Below are 22,962 nucleotides of genomic sequence, written 5' to 3' on the forward strand. Positions count from 1 at the left end.
TTTATGAAATGAAAGCTGAGACCTGATTGGTTGCTAGGGGCCACAGGGCCAGGTATTCATAAATATCCCTGATAGGGCCTCATCTATCAAATCTGTCTCACAGCAAAACTGTCCTTGTGGCCCATAGCAACCAATCAGCGCTCTCTAAGAATAAAAGCTGTGCTGTGATTGGTTGCTATGGGTAACAAAGCCAGTTCTTTTGTTAGACAGCTTGGTTAAAGGGGTATTCCGGTTAGATTAAAGGCGTTATCCCATGACTAGTGTAAAAAATTAATCAGTTTTTTAACAAAGCTAGAACCAGCCTTGTACCTCACATGGATCCAGAGATCTCCCCATTCATTGCTCTGCTAGATTTATATCAAGCTGACAGCTCAAGGGGCGTGTCTTCTCTGCTGCAGCTACGGGGGCGTGTCCATGCTCTCCCTATCACAGCTCAGGGGGCGTGTCTCAGCTCTCCCTATCACAGCACAGGAGGCAGTTGGAGGATGAAAGTGAGCATGTGCGGCCTTCTCAGTGAGCAGGACAAAGAAATAAGGAAAAGAACAAACAGCAGGTGGCGATATACAGTTACAATTTATTGAATAACTAAATGTTTAATTATATGCAATTGCAAAAGTATTCAGATCCAGGTGCTGGTTTGAAAACTGTAGAATTTTTTTCGTGGGACAACCACTTTAAATGAGGCTCATAAAGCTGACAGTGGGCCGCATCAACCAATCAGATTCTTGCTCTCATTTTTCAGAGGCCCCTTTTGAAAATGAATAAAGTGACCTGATTGATTGCCATCCCCCTTTTCCTTTGCACCTTTTTTTTATAAATCTCCTCCTGGTTCTTTTTATAGGAGACTTGCATTGGAATAAAGAACAGAGTTCTTACAAAATGTATATCTCCTTTGGACGGTCGATTAACACCCTTTAAATTTCGCGTTGTAAAATGAATCAGTGTCGATGGTGAAGTGTCTCACCTGACTACCTGTAGAAACTCGCCTGTCCTTAAAGTGTTAAATGTGGGCTGAATTAGTGTGCGACCGGCCCGACGAGCCTAGCAACTTCTAGTCAGGGTGACACATAAGAAAAAAACACTGACAGAAGCATTGCTGAGACTCGCAGGGACAGGGGACACACCATAACTGATACCACAGCCAGTGTCATATACATAGCGGACACATAAACCCACAATGACACACAATCCCACTATGGCAAATGGAATTACTCTGTCCTACTGAATCGTCCTGGACACAGAAGAGACGCTTCTTACTCTGTATCACCACATATAGGTGTCTGTGCCCCGAACACAGTGAGTAGTCACTCAGACTTCACAAAGTTATGGATATTAGCCTTCACCCTGCAGACTGAAAAAGACCGGAAAGTATCAGGTAAGATGGAGGAACTGAATGCTGGAGCTGTGTGTATATATTACTGTACGTGTCCTACTGCTGGATCAGCTGGAATCCATCAGGAGGTTGTTAGTCTATATTATGGGAGATGTGTAATAAGCATACGTACAGCAGTCTATATTATGGGACATGTGTATAAGCATACGTACAGCAGTCTATATTATGGGACATGTGTATAAGCATACGTACAGCAGTCTATATTATGGGAGATGTGTATAAGCATACTTACAGCAGTCTATATTATGGGACATGTGTATAAGCATACGTACAGCAGTCTATATTATGGGATATGTGTATAAGCATATGTACAGCAGTCTATATTATGGGAGATGTGTATAAACATACGTACAGCAGTCTATATTATGGGAGATGTGTATAAGCATACGTACAGCAGTCTATATTATGGGAGATTTGTATAAGCATACGTACAACGGTCTATATTATGGGACATGTGTATAAACATATGTACAGCAGTCTATATTATGGGAGATTTGTATAAGCATACGTACAGCAGTCTGTATTATAAGATGTGCATAAGCATATGTACAGCAGTCTATATTATGGGAGATTTGTATAAGCATACGTACAGCAGTCTATATTATGGGACATGTGTATAAGCATACGTACAGCAGTCTATATTATGGGAGATGTGTATAAGCATATGTACAGCAGTCTATATTATGGGAGATTCGTATAAGCATATGTACAGCAGTCTATATTATGGGAGATTTGTATAAGCATACATACAGCAGTCTATATTATGGGAGATTCGTATAAGCATATGTACAGCAGTCTATATTATGGGGGATTTGTATAAGCATACGTACAGCAGTCTATATTATGGGAGATGTGTATAAGCATATGTACAGCAGTCTATATTATGGGAGATTTGTATAAGCATACATACAGCGGTCTATATTATGGGAGATTCGTATAAGCATACATACAGCAGTCTATATTATGGGGGATTTGTATAAGCATACGTACAGCAGTCTATATTATGGGAGATGTGTAATAAGCATACGTACAGCAGTCTATATTATGGGAGATTTGTATAAGCATACGTACAACGGTCTATATTATGGGACATGTGTATAAACATATGTACAGCAGTCTATATTATGGGAGATTTGTATAAGCATACGTACAGCAGTCTATATTATAAGATGTGCATAAGCATATGTACAGCAGTCTATATTATGGGAGATTTGTATAAGCATACGTACAGCGGTCTATATTATGGGAGATGTGTATAAGCATACGTACAGCAGTCTATATTATGGGAGATGTGTATAAGCATACGTACAGCAGTCTATATTATGGGAGATGTGTATAAGCATACGTACAGCAGTCTATATTATGGGAGATTTGTATAAGCATACATACAGCGGTCTATATTATAGGAGATTCGTATAAGCATACGTACAGCAGTCTATATTATGGGGGATTTGTATAAGCATACGTACAGCAGTCTATATTATGGGAGATGTGTATAAGCATATGTACAGCAGTCTATATTATGGGAGATTCGTATAAGCATATGTACAGCAGTCTATATTATGGGAGATTTGTATAAGCATACATACAGCAGTCTATATTATGGGAGATTCGTATAAGCATATGTACAGCAGTCTATATTATGGGGGATTTGTATAAGCATACGTACAGCAGTCTATATTATGGGAGATGTGTATAAGCATATGTACAGCAGTCTATATTATGGGAGATTTGTATAAGCATACATACAGCGGTCTATATTATGGGAGATTCGTATAAGCATACATACAGCAGTCTATATTATGGGGGATTTGTATAAGCATACGTACAGCAGTCTATATTATGGGAGATGTGTAATAAGCATACGTACAGCAGTCTATATTATGGGAGATTTGTATAAGCATACGTACAACGGTCTATATTATGGGACATGTGTATAAACATATGTACAGCAGTCTATATTATGGGAGATTTGTATAAGCATACGTACAGCAGTCTATATTATAAGATGTGCATAAGCATATGTACAGCAGTCTATATTATGGGAGATTTGTATAAGCATACGTACAGCGGTCTATATTATGGGACATGTGTATAAACATATGTACAGCAGTCTATATTATGGGATATTTGTATAAGCATTCGTACAACAGTCTATATTATGGGGGATTTGTATAAGCATACGTACAGCAGTCTATATTATGGGAGATTTGTATAAGCATACGTACAGCAGTCTATATTATGGGAGATTTGTATAAGCATACGTACAGCAGTCTATATTATGGGGGATTTGTATAAGCATACGTACAGCAGTCTATATTATGGGAGATGTGTAATAAGCATACGTACAGCAGTCTATATTATGGGAGATTTGTATAAGCATACGTACAACGGTCTATATTATGGGACATGTGTATAAACATATGTACAGCAGTCTATATTATGGGAGATTTGTATAAGCATACGTACAGCAGTCTATATTGTAAGATGTGCATAAGCATATGTACAGCAGTCTATATTATGGGAGATTTGTATAAGCATACGTACAGCGGTCTATATTATGGGACATGTGTATAAACATATGTACAGCAGTCTATATTATGGGAGATTTGTATAAGCATTCGTACAACAGTCTATATTATGGGAGATTTGTATAAGCATACGTACAGCAGTCTATATTATGGGAGATTTGTATAAGCATACGTACAGCAGTCTATATTATGAATCATGTGTATAAACAAATGTACAGCAGTCTATATTATCGGAGATTTGTATAAGCATTGGTACAGCAGTCTATATTATAAGATGTGTATAAACATATGTACAGCAGTCTGTATTATGGAAGATGTGTATAAGCATACGTACAGCAGTCTATATTATAGGAGATTTGTATAAGCATACGTACAGCGGTCTATATTATGGGACATGTGTATAAACATATGTACAGCAGTCTATATTATGGGAGATTTGTATAAGCATACGTACAACAGTCTATATTATGGGGGATTTGTATAAGCATACGTACAGCAGTCTATATTATGGGAGATTTGTATAAGCATACGTACAGCAGTCTATATTATGGGAGATTTGTATAAGCATACGTACAGCAGTTTATATTATGGGACATGTGTATAAACAAATGTACAGCAGTCTATATTATGGAAGATGTGTATAAGCATATGTACAGCAGTCTATATTATGGGAGATTTGTATAAGCATACGTACAGCAGTCTATATTATAAGATGTGCATAAGCATATGTACAGCAGTCTATATTATGGGAGATTTGTATAAGCATACGTACAGCGGTCTATATTATGGGAGATGTGTATAAGCATACGTACAGCAGTCTATATTATGGGAGATGTGTATAAGCATACGTACAGCAGTCTATATTATGGGAGATGTGTATAAGCATACGTACAGCAGTCTATATTATGGGAGATTTGTATAAGCATACATACAGCGGTCTATATTATAGGAGATTCGTATAAGCATACGTACAGCAGTCTATATTATGGGGGATTTGTATAAGCATACGTACAGCAGTCTATATTATGGGAGATGTGTATAAGCATATGTACAGCAGTCTATATTATGGGAGATTCGTATAAGCATATGTACAGCAGTCTATATTATGGGAGATTTGTATAAGCATACATACAGCAGTCTATATTATGGGAGATTCGTATAAGCATATGTACAGCAGTCTATATTATGGGGGATTTGTATAAGCATACGTACAGCAGTCTATATTATGGGAGATGTGTATAAGCATATGTACAGCAGTCTATATTATGGGAGATTTGTATAAGCATACATACAGCGGTCTATATTATGGGAGATTCGTATAAGCATACATACAGCAGTCTATATTATGGGGGATTTGTATAAGCATACGTACAGCAGTCTATATTATGGGAGATGTGTAATAAGCATACGTACAGCAGTCTATATTATGGGAGATTTGTATAAGCATACGTACAACGGTCTATATTATGGGACATGTGTATAAACATATGTACAGCAGTCTATATTATGGGAGATTTGTATAAGCATACGTACAGCAGTCTATATTATAAGATGTGCATAAGCATATGTACAGCAGTCTATATTATGGGAGATTTGTATAAGCATACGTACAGCGGTCTATATTATGGGACATGTGTATAAACATATGTACAGCAGTCTATATTATGGGATATTTGTATAAGCATTCGTACAACAGTCTATATTATGGGGGATTTGTATAAGCATACGTACAGCAGTCTATATTATGGGAGATTTGTATAAGCATACGTACAGCAGTCTATATTATGGGAGATTTGTATAAGCATACGTACAGCAGTCTATATTATGGGGGATTTGTATAAGCATACGTACAGCAGTCTATATTATGGGAGATGTGTAATAAGCATACGTACAGCAGTCTATATTATGGGAGATTTGTATAAGCATACGTACAACGGTCTATATTATGGGACATGTGTATAAACATATGTACAGCAGTCTATATTATGGGAGATTTGTATAAGCATACGTACAGCAGTCTATATTGTAAGATGTGCATAAGCATATGTACAGCAGTCTATATTATGGGAGATTTGTATAAGCATACGTACAGCGGTCTATATTATGGGACATGTGTATAAACATATGTACAGCAGTCTATATTATGGGAGATTTGTATAAGCATTCGTACAACAGTCTATATTATGGGAGATTTGTATAAGCATACGTACAGCAGTCTATATTATGGGAGATTTGTATAAGCATACGTACAGCAGTCTATATTATGAATCATGTGTATAAACAAATGTACAGCAGTCTATATTATGGGAGATTTGTATAAGCATTGGTACAGCAGTCTATATTATAAGATGTGTATAAACATATGTACAGCAGTCTGTATTATGGAAGATGTGTATAAGCATACGTACAGCAGTCTATATTATAGGAGATTTGTATAAGCATACGTACAGCGGTCTATATTATGGGACATGTGTATAAACATATGTACAGCAGTCTATATTATGGGAGATTTGTATAAGCATACGTACAACAGTCTATATTATGGGGGATTTGTATAAGCATACGTACAGCAGTCTATATTATGGGAGATTTGTATAAGCATACGTACAGCAGTCTATATTATGGGAGATTTGTATAAGCATACGTACAGCAGTTTATATTATGGGACATGTGTATAAACAAATGTACAGCAGTCTATATTATGGAAGATGTGTATAAGCATATGTACAGCAGTCTATATTATGGGAGATTTGTATAAGCGTACGTACAGTGGTCTATATTATAAGATGTGTATAAACATATGTTCAGCAGTCTGTATTATGAGAGTAAGTATAAATTTACAGATTTGCATGTTTCTAGGAAATGGTCCCATCGCTAGAAGAAAGTGAAAAGCACTTTGTCACCTCGTCTTTGGTCGGCTATTTCACTTTTACTTTAATGGGAGTTGTCTAGTCTGGAAAACCTCTCTTAAAGGGGTTGTCCCTCAAAAAATATTCTGCAGTTTTAAAACCAGCACCTGCATCCAAATACTTTAGTAATTGCATATCATTAAAAATGTTGCATAGTCACTGAGCTATTCAATAAAATGTATCTGTATAGCGCCACCTGCTGTTTGTTCTTATCCTTATTTCTTTGTCCTGCTCACAGAGAAGGCCGCACATGCTCAGTTTCATCCTCCAACTGTCTCCTGAGCTGTGATAGGGAGAGCATGGACACGCCACCTGAGCTGCAGCAGAAAATACACTCCCCTTGAGCTGTCGGCTTGATAGAAATCTAGCAGAGCAATGAATGGGGAGATCTCTGGATCCATGTGAGGTACAGGGCTGGTTCTAGCTTTGTTAGAAAGAGATTGTCATGAACATTTTCATTTTTTACATTGGTCATAGGATAACTCCTTTAAGAAATTCTGGGCTCCTCCATTTAGGGGTTTTCCTCCTCAAGATATGTAATCAGTATCAGAATGAGCACCACGGACCCTTCCAATGGCTGATAGTCATCACAGCCCCTTGACCTTAGTGGTACTATGTAACGCTTTATTTACCGCTGTGATGGCGCTGCCAGTTCGTCCCACAGATCACAAATGATCAGAGGAACTCCAAGCAGTTGGACACCCTGTGATCAGCTGGTCGTTGTTGGACCCTTCTATCCAAATGGGGGGCCCAAAGCAAACAACCCTTTTAAAATATGTTCACACTCAAAAACTAGTTCCTGGTAGAATTTTTTTTATGGACCTCATAAAGTGAATCACAAGTAGTTTAAGTTCAGTCATTGGTGGTGCATGTGGTCTGTGGAATTGCAGTTATTTGCTAGGGTCAAAGGTGAGGGAAGGGAATCATGTTTGAGCTGAAAAGGACACAATTGACCAGTTTGTGCAAAAATTTTAAAATGTATGACCTAAAAATAACATTCTACGTGTCTTGGGTATCTACTAAGGTCCGCAGTAGTAACGGATTATTTCTTAGTTTGGTATGTGGATTCGGCACATTGGGCTCGAGATAGTTTTTGTAATATTTTATCTTATGTTTTTTTTTCCCTACGCTTGAATTCATTTAATTTTTACTGTTTCATGTATATTTTTGCTTGGCGTTGTTACATAGGACTAGCTTCTTCATGGTATCTTGGCTATTTTCGGAACTCTTATAGCAGTGAATGGGGAGCATGCCGCGCATTGCGTTGTGTGCTCTACTTTACTTAAGGGCCCTGTTCTGTAGATAGGTGCCAGAAGTGGGACCTGTACCAATCTTACAGTGATGGCATATCATAGCGATATGCCATCAAAGTCTGAGATGAGACTACCCTTTTAAGTCCAAATGGATGTCATGTGGACCATACCCAAGGCAGGAGTGCTATCCTGGAATCAGAACTACTTGACTGTTTAGCACATCAGCAATGTTTCAGCACGCATGGCTTTCACACAGCTTGAGAAAGTCCAATTTCTATATACTCCACAGAAAAGCTCTGATCAAACCTACTGGTGGTGCCTTGGACTCTTTTACACTTCATACTCTTTAAGGGCTCATGCGGGGCCGCCATTTGTGGACGTGGGCCAGTGGCTGCCATTTGTGGACGCGGTCCAGTGGACTCCTGTGCAACCCCCAATCCTGAGGGCTAGTCAAGATCGCTCTCTCAGAAGAGGCCCAGCAGCCGCTCAGTCCGTTTCCTACAGTGTCTATGTATATAATGTCATTGTATAATACTATTTAAGGGAGCCCTGGAAATAAAATCTTTTAGCCCTTCTCCTAAGTGGGCCCTTTCTGAGTTCGGGCCCCAAAGCATCTGCTTCACCTATAGCTACGCCCCTACGCTGTTTGCAGGCCACAATATGGGCATGGGCCACACATGTTTGTGTATATAAGCCCTAATTCTAAGCACTCTGTGTGGATGTAACTGGGCTTTGATTTGGACAGATTTGAGAGATTCCATCTCTTTTTGTTATGATATATAAAGTTGGCTGTCAGCATTAAGGCTTGTTGGGCTGACAGCCATTCCTCCCAACTATCTCCCCCGCATCCCCTTACATAGGCATGCTCATCCTAACATTCCTGTGTTCTCAATGGGTAAAGAAGAATAAGCCACTGCCAAAAAGCTCTGGTGGTGGCTTTTTCCCCTAAGAAAAAAGGGATAAGACATGTTGAAATCCAACTGTCTGATACTTTTCTCCCTCCAACATCCTTCTGTACCTTGATATCTGCTGTCAGGGGAAAGTTGGGAGGCCACAATACACATAAGTCAGCTGGTCCTACAAGCTTTTATCTTTGAATGAATGTTATCAGTACTAAACTTGCTCAAGGTCAATACCGCTAAGGAATTCTGCGTCCATGCGTCTTATCTTCATGTGTAATAATAACCTTATCTATAAAAAATATTTTTCAAACATCTGTTAGTCACTGGCTCGTGTTGGTTAACCTATTGTTGTTCCTTGAGTTATAACTTAGATTGGCCATACACTTCATGTATGTCCGGCCACCCTCCCATGATTGCTCTTCTGCTCATTCATGCATTTTCAGTGGTGGGAGGAGATTAAGCCATTGTCAGGCTCCTCAGGGGGGGCCTTTATCTTCCCTGTGAACAAAGCATAGGGCATGTTAAGATCGAACGAATACCCTTTAGATGGTCAGTGGATTTGGCCGACAATGTGTTTGACCAACCTTTAGGGTGAAATCCCACATCTATAAACCATTGGTGAAGAAATGGCTTGCTATTTCAGTGGCAAAGCAGAAATGCTTGTGGCTGGGTATACACCTTCTGATTTTGGCATAATAACCACATGTGGAGAATTTACGGAGGAACGCAGAGGGTGTTATTCGGGATTTTCGAATATCTTAATGTGACAAATCGTGGTGATGCATAGGCAGCCCTGACAGGCTTGGACCCTGCTGTAATAATACAGAAAGGCTACTGCAATGTGCAGAGCCACTTACTCCAACTTACATCCAGCTGTTTAGCCATCAAAGAAGGTGCATTAGGCCGCTTCACTGCAGTCGCTGACAGGACTTTGTCTGCAAACATGTTGCTCTCTATCTGGTACTACAGCTAAAGTTCAGCTGTGGCCCCAGACATAGCACCATGGACACAAGTGAAACACACAGACATTAATGCTCTGAGAAATAGGCCATTAATATTGTATCATAAAAAATTATTTTAAAAGCACCGGTCGGCAAGATCAACCCTATAAAAGCAGGCACAAAGCCTTCTTAGGTCTAGTCCAGCTGAATGTAATTTCACTTCTGTTACTTCATTCTTCTGAAGAAGTGCTTTTAATGTATAAGGAAATGAACAGTGCACTGAGTCGGGCCGGAGCAACTCTACGTACCTTGCTCCTCCTGATTTTCCCTGCCAGACCCTATCTATCCTGGATTGACAAGACCAGGAGAGATGACTGTGCAGGAACCGACCCCGGAAATCAAGAAGAGAGCAAGGGGCTCACAGGAGTATGCAGGAGGACCAGCCTAACAGGAGTATGCAGGAGGACCAGGCTAACAGGAGTATGCAGGAGGACCATCCTGACAGGAGTATGCAGGAGGACCATCCTGACAGGAGTATGCAGTAGGACCATCCTGACAGGAGTATGCAGGAGGACCATCCTGACAGGAGTATGCAGGAGGACCATCCTGACAGGAGTATGCAGGATGACCAGGTTGACAGGAGTATGCAGGAGGACCAAGCTAACAGGAGTATGCAGGAGGACCAAGCTAACAGGAGTATGCAGGAGGACCATCCTGACAGGAGTATGCAGGAGAACCATCCTGACAGGAGTATGCAGGAGGACCATCCTCACAGGAGTATGCAGGAGGGCCATCCTGACAGGAGTATGCAGGAGCACCAGGCTAACAGGAGTATGCAGGAGGACCAAGCTAACAGGAGTATGCAGGAGGACCATCCTGACAGGAGTATGCAGGAGGACCATCCTGACAGGAGTATGCAGGAGGACCATCCTCACAGGAGTATGCAGGAGGACCATCCTCACAGGAGTATGCAGGAGGGCCATCCTGACAGGAGTATGCAGGAGGGCCATCCGGACAGGAGTATGCAGGAGGACCATCCTGACAGGAGTATGCAGGAGGACCATCCTGACAGGAGTATGCAGGAGGACCAAGATAACAGGAGTATGCAGGAGGACCATCCTGACAGGAGTATGCAGGAGGACCATCCTGACAGGAGTATGCAGGAGGACCAGGCTGACAGGAGTATGCAGGAGGACCAAGCTAACAGGAGTATGCAGGAGAACCAAGCTAACAGGAGTATGCAGGAGGACCATCCTGACAGGAGTATGCAGGAGGACCATCCTGACAGGAGTATGCAGGAGAACCATCCTGACAGGAGTATGCAGGAGGACCATCCTCACAGGAGTATGCAGGAGGGCCATCCTGACAGGAGTATGCAGGAGCACCAGGCTAACAGGAGAATGCAGGAGGACCAAGCTAACAGGAGTATGCAGGAGGACCATCCTGACAGGAGTATGCAGGAGGACCATCCTGACAGGAGTATGCAGGAGGACCATCCTCACAGGAGTATGCAGGAGGACCATCCTCACAGGAGTATGCAGGAGGGCCATCCTGACAGGAGTATGCAGGAGGGCCATCCGGACAGGAGTATGCAGGAGGACCATCCTGACAGGAGTATGCAGGAGGACCATCCTGACAGGAGTATGCAGGAGGACCAAGATAACAGGAGTATGCAGGAGGACCATCCTGACAGGAGTATGCAGGAGGACCATCCTGACAGGAGTATGCAGGAGGACCAGGCTGACAGGAGTATGCAGGAGGACCAAGCTAACAGGAGTATGCAGGAGGACCAAGCTAACAGGAGTATGCAGGAGGACCATTCTGACAGGAGTATGCAGGAGGACCATCCTGACAGGAGTATGCAGGAGGACCATCCTGACAGGAGTATGCAGGAGGACCATCCTGACAGGAGTATGCAGGAGGACCATCCTGACAGGAGTATGCAGGAGGACCATCCTGACCGGAGTATGCAGGAGGACCATCCTGACAGGAGTATGCAGGAGGACCATCCTGACAGGAGTATGCAGGAGGACCAGGCTGACAGGAGTATGCAGGAGTACCAAGCTAACAGGAGTATGCAGGAGGACCAAGCTAACAGGAGTATGCAGGAGGACCATCCTGACAGGAGTATGCAGGAGGACCATCCAGACAGGAGTATGCAGGAGAACCATCCTGACAGGAGTGTGCAGGAGGACCATCCTCACAGGAGTATGCAGGAGGGCCATCCTGACAGGAGTATGCAGGAGCACCAGGCTAACAGGAGTATGCAGGAGGACCATCCTGACAGGAGTATGCAGGAGGACCATCCTGACAGGAGTATGCAGGAGGACCATCCTCACAGGAGTATGCAGGAGGACCATCCTCACAGGAGTATGCAGGAGGGCCATCCTGACAGGAGTATGCAGGAGGGCCATCCGGACAGGAGTATGCAGGAGGACCATCCTGACAGGAGTATGCAGGAGGACCATCCTGACAGGAGTATGCAGGAGGACCAAGATAACAGGAGTATGCAGGAGGACCATCCTGACAGGAGTATGCAGGAGGACCATCCTGACAGGAGTATGCAGGAGGACCAGGCTGACAGGAGTATGCAGGAGGACCAAGCTAACAGGAGTATGCAGGAGGACCAAGCTAACAGGAGTATGCAGGAGGACCATCCTGACAGGAGTATGCAGGAGGACCATCCTGACAGGAGTATGCAGGAGAACCATCCTGACAGGAGTATGCAGGAGGACCATCCTCACAGGAGTATGCAGGAGGGCCATCCTGACAGGAGTATGCAGGAGCACCAGGCTAACAGGAGAATGCAGGAGGACCAAGCTAACAGGAGTATGCAGGAGGACCATCCTGACAGGAGTATGCAGGAGGACCATCCTGACAGGAGTATGCAGGAGGACCATCCTCACAGGAGTATGCAGGAGGACCATCCTCACAGGAGTATGCAGGAGGGCCATCCTGACAGGAGTATGCAGGAGGGCCATCCGGACAGGAGTATGCAGGAGGACCATCCTGACAGGAGTATGCAGGAGGACCATCCTGACAGGAGTATGCAGGAGGACCAAGATAACAGGAGTATGCAGGAGGACCATCCTGACAGGAGTATGCAGGAGGACCATCCTGACAGGAGTATGCAGGAGGACCAGGCTGACAAGAGTATGCAGGAGGACCAAGCTAACAGGAGTATGCAGGAGGACCAAGCTAACAGGAGTATGCAGGAGGACCATCCTGACAGGAGTATGCAGGAGGACCATCCTGACAGGAGTATGCAGGAGGACCATCCTGACAGGAGTATGCAGGAGGACCATCCTGACAGGAGTATGCAGGAGGACCATCCTGACAGGAGTATGCAGGAGGACCATCCTGACCGGAGTATGCAGGAGGACCATCCTGACAGGAGTATGCAGGAGGACCATCCTGACAGGAGTATGCAGGAGGACCAGGCTGACAGGAGTATGCAGGAGGACCAAGCTAACAGGAGTATGCAGGAGGACCAAGCTAACAGGAGTATGCAGGAGGACCATCCTGACAGGAGTATGCAGGAGGACCATCCAGACAGGAGTATGCAGGAGAACCATCCTGACAGGAGTGTGCAGGAGGACCATCCTCACAGGAGTATGCAGGAGGGCCATCCTGACAGGAGTATGCAGGAGCACCAGGCTAACAGGAGTATGCAGGAGGACCAAGCTAACAGGAGTATGCAGGAGGACCATCCTGACAGGAGTATGCAGGAGGACCATCCTGACAGGAGTATGCAGGAGGACCATCCTCACAGGAGTATGCAGGAGGACCATCCTCACAGGAGTATGCAGGAGGGCCATCCTGACAGGAGTATGCAGGAGGGCCATCCGGACAGGAGTATGCAGGAGGACCATCCTGACAGGAGTATGCAGGAGGACCATCCTGACAGGAGTATGCAGGAGGACCAAGCTAACAGGAGTATGCAGGAGGACCATCCTGACAGGAGTATGCAGGAGGACCATCCTGACAGGAGTATGCAGGAGGACCAGGCTAACAGGAGTATGCAGGAGAGACTTCGTGCACTAAAGCCTAAAATGTATGTGACTTCATGTGGTTTGGATAATTAACCCTATATGTACATCTAAAATGTGAGAGAATGATCACCTCATCAGCGTGACAATGCTAGAAAGGGAGCATGGCTGATAATGTAGGATACACTGTCATCTCCGGCTATTACTGTTTCACATACACCTACACGGTACTTTATCTTACCCTTTTTATGACTCATGAGTGAAGTAATATAAAATATGTGATCTATATTACATGATACTTGGACTGTGCGTTTACACATAGTGCAGCATCGTCCGGCTCACTACTTGGGGTTTCTTAACCACTTCAACCCCGCTAGCTGAAACCCCCTTAATGACCAGGCCACTTTTTACACTTCTGCACTACACTACTTTCACCGTTTATTGCTCGGTCATGCAACATACCACCCAAATGAATTTTACCTCCTTTTCTTCTCACTAATAGAGCTTTCATTTGGTGGTATTTCATTGCTGCTGACATTTTTACTTTTTTTGTTATTAATCGAAATTTAAAGTTTTTTTTTGCAAAAAAATCCATATATACATTTTTCGCTAAATTTATTGTTCTACATGTCTTTGATAAAAAAAATGTTTGGGTAAAAAAAAATGGTTTGGGTAAAAGTTATAGCGTTTACAAACGATGGTACAAAAATGTGAATTTCCGCTTTTTGAAGCAGCTCTGACTTTCTGAGCACCTGTCATGTTTCCTGAGGTTCTACAATGCCCAGACAGTACAAACACCCCACAAATGACCCCATTTCGGAAAGTAGACACCCTAAGGTATTCACTGATGGGCATAGTGAGTTCATAGAACTTTTTATTTTTTGTCACAAGTTAGCGGAAAATGATGATTTTTATTTTTCTTACAAAGTCTCATATTCCACTAACTTGTGACAAAAAATAAAAACTTCCATGAACTCACTATGCCCATCACAAAATACCTTGGGGTGTCTTCTTTCCAAAATGGGGTCACTTGTGGGGTAGTTATACTGCCCTGGCATTCTAGGGGCCCAAATGCGTGAGAAGAAGTTTACAATCAAAATCTGTAAAAAATGACCGGTGAAATCCGAAAGGTGCACTTTGGAATGTGTGCCCCTTTGCCCACCTAGGCTGCAAAAAAGTGTCACACATCTGGTATCGCCGTATGCCGTACTCACTTTTCCCATTTTTTTATACAAAGTTGGCATTTGACCAAGATATTTCTCTCACCCAGCATGGGTATATGTAAAATGACACCCGAAAACACATTCCCCAACTTCTCCTGAGTACGGCGATACCACATGTGTGACACTTTTTAGCAGCCTAGGTGGGCAAAGGGGCCCACATTCCAAAGTGCACCTTTCGGATTTCACCGGTCATTTTTTACAGATTTTGATTGTAAACTTCTTCTCACGCATTTGGGCCCCTAGAATGCCAGGGCAGTATAACTACCCCACAAGTGACCCCATTATGGAAAGAAGACACCCCAAGGTATTCCATGAGGGGCATGGCGAGTTCATAGAATTTTAAATTTTTTGTCACAAGTTAGTGGAATATGAGACTTTGTTAGAAAAAAAAAATCAAAAAAAAATCATCATTTTCCGCTAACTTGTGACAAAAAAAAAAATTCTAGGAACTCGCCATGCCCCTCACGGAATACCTTGGGGTGTCTTCTTTCCAAAATGGGGTCACTTGTGGGGTAGTTATACTGCCCTGGCATTCTAGGGGCCCAAATGCGTGAGAAGAAGTTTACAATCAAAATCTGTAAAAAATGACCGGTGAAATCCGAAAGGTGCTCTTTGGAATGTGTGCCCCTTTGCCCACCTAGGCGGCAAAAAAGTTTCACATATGTGGTATCGCCGTACTCAGGAGAAGTTGGGGAATGTGTTTTGGGGTGTCATTTTACATATACCCATGCTGGGTGAGAGAAATATCTTGGCAAAAGATAACTTTTCCCATTTTTTTATACAAAGTTGGCATTTGACCAAGATATTTATCCTAGATACGCAAAGGGGCCCAAATTCCTTTTAGGAGGGCATTTTTAGACATTTGGATCCCAGACTTCTTCTCACGCTTTAGGGCCTCTAAAAAGCCAGGGCAGTATAAATACCCCACATGTGACCCCATTTTGGAAAGAAGACACCCCAAGGTATTCAATGAGGGGCATGGCGAGTTCAAAAGTTTTTTTGGGGGGCACAAGTTAGTGGAAATTGATTTTTTTTTTTTTTTTCTCACAAAGTCTCCCTTTCCGCTAACTTGGGACAAAAATGTAAATCTTTCATGGACTCAATATGCCCCTCACGGAATACCTTGGGGTGTCTTCTTTCCGAAATGGGGTCACATGTGGGGTATTTATACTGCCCTGGCATTTTAGGGGCCCTAAAGCGTGAGAAGAAGTCTGGAATATAAATGTCTAAAAAATGTTACGCATTTGGATTCCGTGAGGGGTATGGTGAGTTCATGTGAGATTTTATTTTTTGACACGAGTTAGTGGAATATGAGACTTTGTAAGAAAAAACAAAAAAACAAAACAATTTCCGCTAACTTGGGCCAAAAAAATGTCTGAATGGAGCCTTACAGGGGGGGTGATCAATGACAGGGGGGTGATCACCCATATAGACTCCCTGATCACCCCCCTGTCATTGATCACCCCCCCTGTCATTGATCACCCCCCTGTAAGGCTCCATTCAGACGTCCGTATAATTTTTACGGATCCACGGATACATGGATTGGATCCGCAAAACACATACGGACGACTGAATGGAGCCTTACAGGGGGGTGATCAATGACAGAGGGGTGATCACCCATAAAGACTCCCTGATCACTCCCGTCATTGATCACCCCCCTGTAAGGCTCCATTCAGACGTCCGTATGCGTTTTGCGGATCCGATCCATGTATCAGTGGATCCGTAAAAATCATACGGACGTCTGAATGGAGCCTTACAGGGGGGTGATCAATGACAGGGGAGTGATCAATGACAGGGAAGTGATCAGGAAGTCTATATGCGTGATCACCCCCTTGTCATTGATCACCCTTCACGGTCCAAAACGGATCAGTTTTGCCCTAATGCATCCTAAAGGATCCGTTCAGAATGCATCAGTTTGCCTCCGATCAGTCTCCTTTCAGCTCTGGAGGTGGAAACCAAAATGCTACTTGCAGCGTTTTGCTGTCCGCTTGACGAAACTGAGCCAAACTGATCCATCCTGGCACACATTGTAAGTCAATGGAGACGGATCCGTTTTCTCTGACACAATCTGGCACAATAGAAAACGGATCCGTCCCCCATTGACTTTCAATGGAGTTCATGATGGATCCGTCTTGGATATGTTACAGATAATACAAACGGATCCATTTATGACAGATGCATGCACACATACAATAATAATACACAGGTTGTATTATTGTAACTGATCCGTTTTTGCAGATCCATGATGGATCCACCCAAAACGCAAGTGTGAGTGTAGCCTACGTCATTTATGTGCTGGCTTAGAAAGCATTGGTACATATTAAAGAGGTTGTCTGCTCAATACCATAAAAAAGGCTTAAAACAATGTAAAATAATAAATAAGCCATACTCTCCGCTGCCGCTCCCATTCTGAAGCAGGTCATTTCTCTGGTGACTAACGACTGGCTTGCTGATCATTTCCTAAATGTCAAGAGGGACACAAGGTAGGGACCAGTGGAGGAACTGGGAAGCATAGGAACAGGAACAGCAGTGGATCTGTAAGATGTGTATGACTTGTTTCATTATTTTTTAAACTGTTCTGCAGCCACCAGGTTCATACAGTTGCTCCCGTCCGACTCGGTGCAGACACCCAGAGGCAGAGTCCATGATTGGCAATAATGCCAATCACGGACTTTTAACCCCACAGATGAAATAGTAAGTTGCGACCACAGCATTGTGCTCCCAGGGACTCAATGGCTCCTCTTCACCAGGTACAAGAAGGCCATTCAATTACCATTTACAGTATTCAGTTTAACCCCACAAAGAATTTTTTTCACACTTTCCAAAACAAGACATGGTAAATTAAATGGTGCCATTAAAAAATACAATTTATCCCGCAAAAAATAAACTCTCTTAAAGCTATAAGAACAGAAAATAAAAAAGTTATGGCTATTGGAACTTGGGGAGGAAAAAACGAAAATGCAAAACCGAAAATGGGCCCGATACTTAATTAGCAGGATCAAGCCTACAAGGTGGTGTGACTGGTTTAACCACTTCACGACCGCCCATTGACTATAAATGTCCTTGGGCTGGTCATTTATCTCTGAATGGACATTCTGGAATGTCTATTCAGAGATCGCAGTGCCACGCTAATCGTACAGCTGCAGAGCAGGGGGCCCGTTGTCAGTGACAGCAGGGCAACCCAGAGAGAAGGCAGGGACTGTTCCTGTGTGTCCCTGCCTTCTAGATCTCTGTATACAAAGCGCTCAACAAGCGCTGTGTATAGAGATCAGGAAGCGCTATGCCGCTGGTCATGTAAACGCCGGGGCCGGGTGAGTGCAGGAGCTGTTGGGTCCCCCATAAGTTTTGTATGACCTTATGGGGGACACAAAGTTAAAAAAATTTTTTTAGAAAAATACAAAAATAAAGTGTTTTTAAAAATAAAATAAAAAAGTTTCACATAAAAAAAATTTCCCCTAAATCAGTTATTTAAAAAATGTTAAAAAAGTAAAATAAAATAGACATATTTGGTATCACCGTGTCTTCAACGACCGTCTCTATAATAATATCATATGATCTATCCCATCAGATAAACACTGTAAAAAATAAAAATAAATAAACATTGCGCCAAAACAGATTTTTTTTTAGTGAGCTCACCTCGCAAAAAACATAATGTTAATCCCAAAAATGGTAGCAATAAAAATGTCACCTCATCCCGCAAAAAATGAGCCCCCACACAAGACCATAGCCAGAAAAAAAAATGGCTCTATGAATTTTTTTTTCCTAAAAATGCTCTTATTGTGTCAAATCAATCAAAAAGTCGGATGTACCCCAAAATAGTAGCAATAAAAACATCACCTTGTCTCGCAAAAAACAAGCCCTTACACAAGACTATCGCCAGACAAATGAAAAAAATATGGCTCTAAGAAAATAGCAACACAAAAACATGATTTTATTTTTCTAAAAATGTTTTTATTGTGTAAAACATTAAAAAAAAATAGACATATTTAGTATCGTTGCATCAGTAATGACCGGATCTATCAAAATATCACATGATCTACCCCATCAAGTGAACAGTGTAAAGAAAAATAGGAAAATTACACCAAACAGCTTTTTTTGTGACTTTGCCTTCCAAAAATGAGATAAAAAGCAACCAGAAAGCCAAATGTACCCCAGAACGGTGCCAATAAAAACTACAGCTTGTCTCACACAAAATAAGCCCTTACGCAGCTCATTCAACAAAAAATAAAAATAAGTTATTGCTCTTAAAAACCATGACAGAAAGTTCCATGTTAGAAAATCCAAATGCCGCTCCTTCCCCTCTGAGCACTGGCGTATTCCCAAATAACAGTTTACGACCACAATTGGGGTGTTACTGTATTCAGGAGAAAGTGGGTAGCAAATTGGGGGGGGGGGGGGTAATTCTTCTATTATCTTTTGTGAAAAAGAAAATTTGTGCCTAAAACACAATTTTCTTGCAAAAAAAAATGTAATTTTAAATTTTCACACCCAAGTATTAAGAATTCTATGAAACAGCTGTTGAGTGAAGTGCTCGCTACAACCTTAAAAATGTGTTGGGTAGTGTAGTTTACAAAATGTGGTCACTTTTGGGGGATTTTCACTGTGGGGTTACCTCAGGGCCTCTTCAAATGCAACATGGTGCCCAAAGACCATTCCAGCTAAATCTGCCCTCCAAAAACCATATTGCGCTCCTTGACTTCTGTGCCCTTCCGTGTGCCCAAACAGCAGTATAACTGCAGAATAAAGGCAATAAATATTTAGGTTTGTTTTGTTGTTAACCCCTGATATGTTTCAGGAAAAAAAATTCTAAAATGGAAAATCTGCAAAAAAAAAAAAAGTGACATTTGGAAATTTCACCTCTATTTTGCTTTAATTCTTGTGGAATACCTAAAGGGTTAACAACATTTCTAAAACCAGTTTTAAATAGTTTGAGGGGTGTAATTTCTAAAATGGGGTACTTTATGGGTTGGTTCTATTATGTAAGCCCCACAAAGTGACTTCAGGACTGAACTGGTCCTTAAAAAATTTCAAAACTTGCTTCTAAAATTCTAAACCTTCTAACGTCCTAAAAAAAAAAAATTACATTGCTAAAATGATGCCAACATAAAGTAGACATATGGGGAATGTTGATTAATAAATATTTAATGAGGCATCAATATCTGTTTTAAAAGCAGAGAGATTCAAATTTAGAAAACAGTGAATTCTTTCACATTTTCGTTAACTGAATTTTTTTATAAATAAAGGTCAAACATATTGACGATTAACATAAAAGTTAAAGTAATAAAGTACAATGTGTCACGAGAAAACAATCTCTGAATGGCTTGGATAAGTAACAGCGTTCCAAAGTTATTACTACATTAGGTGACACATTTTCAAAATTAGGCCTGGTCAGGAAGGGGGTAAATGGCCCGGTCTGGAAGTGGTTAATAGGGTTAATCCTGGTAACAGGAGCTCTTTAAGGTGACCTTTCCACTTGAGTGTTCTGTAAATTAAGGTCTATAGTACAAGACGACATAAGTATTGCCTGAGATGGATGTTTACTGACAACAAACCAGAACAAAGTAGCACTGGGTCACGTTGTCAGGAGCAGGCCATAAGAAAACACTACAAAGCAGAAGCTATGAACATGGGCGAGTGCATACTCATGAATCCGAGGCAAAAACTGAAATGGTGCCCCAACCCCCCATTGCCAATTTCTTAACCTAACCCCTTCCCTCCAGCCCTACTTGGAAAACATTACATACAGAGCTATAAAACATGCATGGTAATAGTCCCAATACTATACTGCAGAAACAGATAATTCCCCTTCCGCTGCCCCCTTCTTGTCCTGATCTGGTTCCGCCTGAGGCAATCGCCTCAACTTGCCTCATTGGTGGTGCACCTCTCCTCATGAGGGAGTCAATACTATAGTGTCCACAATGACTTCTCAACATGCTTTATAAGATGAAGATCAGCATTCTACAAAGATATCACAAGGCATTCACGTAGGTCATCCGCCTCTTCTTATCCTCACCGGCTCCTATCTGTCAGACCAGGAGTCTAGGACCTTAAACTAGTTCACACGTGGTTGGTGTGCTAGGAGACTCCAGTCACAATATAGGATAACGGTGTCATTGGAGAAGAACAGTTGATCATCAGTTTTAGAAGGATTCATAGAGTTTTGCCCAAACTATTGTGCAATTTCTGCGACTCAGAGGGGAGGCAAGGATGGGAGGAATTGTAGTGACTATGATAGTGGTAGTAGTACTAACAGTTTATGGTGGCAGTCCTCACCTTGGCTTTCTATGGGCTGTGCAGTGAATGGAGGGTGCACCCTTTGGGGCACACCCTGGCAACTGAGTTCCTGTTAGGTGGGGTTCCCTCGATGGTGGATAGTTGGCAAGGTGCAAGGTAGGAGAATAGATGCAGCGGCTGGCGGACTGATGGTGGAGTGAATGACCAGGCCAAATGCAGTGATAACAAAGAACAGTCTTTTTACTGCTGATGATGGGTGATGCGGTACAAGCATAAATCAGGCATAATTCTGAGGAATTCCACAGAGTTTGCTCTTCCTAATGGCTGTGTATACGTAGCAGCAATGATGGTAGTAGTTGTCCCTGAGTCTCAGTCTAAACACTTTGCAATCTTTCCAAATTGACCACCAGCATGCAAAACTCTCACAGTCAGTAGTACTGCAGTTCCCACAGCAGGGTGCAGAGCACTAAATGGATGGCCAATCCGTTATATAACTGTGGTGGACACTGAAGCAATATGCCCCCTGCACAGGCAGCAAAGTCCATAGCCATAAACGAGCATTACTATTGCTGTCACACACAGTCTCTTGTGATTCTAAACAGTGTGCAGACGTCTGTCCGCTTTCTCTCAGAGGTCTGGCACTTGTCCTCAGGATGTAGGTATGGAGAACCTCTTGTAGTAGGCTTCACACTGTACAGGACCTTGCAGCTCCTTACCACTCTGCTGCTAAGGCCAGACTCACTGGCTGATGCAATCAGACTACCTCGCCCCTCCCTTAGAGGCCGAAGTTCCAGCCTTCTCTCTGCTGACTAGGACACAATAAATGCACCACCTACTGTATAGACAATTCATGGGATCCCACTGACAGCCTGGAAAGTACATTAACCCTTAGGCTCCATTCAAACGTCCGTTATAACACTCCGTTTCCGTTCCGATTTAAATCGGAAAGTTTTTTTGGATCAATTAATTTAATTGCCTCTGCAAAAATGCGGACACCAATCATAGTGCTGTCCGAATCACTGACTCCGTTCCATTTTCCTATTTTCGAGTATGCGGATCCTGAAAAAAAAAATTAGCTTGTCCTACTTTCTGTTCATTTTTCGGGTCCGTTGTCCATTCAAGTCAATGGATCCGCATAAATGCAGATGACATGCACAAAACCAATCCGAATGTCATCCGATTGTGCGGATCCGTTGACAGGAAAATGGATGGAAAAAAAAAAAACTGAATAACGGAAACACGGAACGGATTCGGAAGCACTTTAGTAAAAAAATGGAAGGTTGTACTGAAAAACGGATCCGCAAAAATAAGGAACGTTTATCCTGAAAGGTAAAAATACTGACGTGTGAATGGAGCCTTAATGGTAGATATTACCCTTTTGAGCAGTGAACAAACTCTTTGCAGTGATCTACTGGGTCACTGGCCACTGGGGGTAGTTTTTATGGGATTCCTAGGGTATGAAGGCTGTGATCCTACACTGTGCCTTGGTGTTTGTCGTACACTCTGATCCCCACTCTACACTAGACCTCAATGTTTAATTGCGAGTGTCTAATTGGTATCTATTATAGCACTCGTTATTTCTTCCTT

At 42.4% G+C, this 22,962-nt stretch overlaps 1 protein-coding gene across 1 annotated transcript in view; it reads left to right on the plus strand.

The window, feature by feature from the left end:
* The first annotated feature begins 1,091 nt into the window (after positions 1–1,091).
* EPN3 (epsin 3) overlaps positions 1,092–22,962 on the plus strand; it is a 63,517-nt gene continuing 41,646 nt past the window's right edge. Inside the window, exon 1 of the mRNA XM_044300017.1 lies at positions 1,092–1,375. The gene's annotated coding sequence lies outside the window, so the exon portion shown is untranslated. The remainder of the gene's footprint in view (positions 1,376–22,962) is intronic.

Source organism: Bufo gargarizans, chromosome 6, assembly GCF_014858855.1.
Source record: "Bufo gargarizans isolate SCDJY-AF-19 chromosome 6, ASM1485885v1, whole genome shotgun sequence".
Taxonomy (NCBI): Eukaryota; Metazoa; Chordata; class Amphibia; order Anura; family Bufonidae; genus Bufo; species Bufo gargarizans.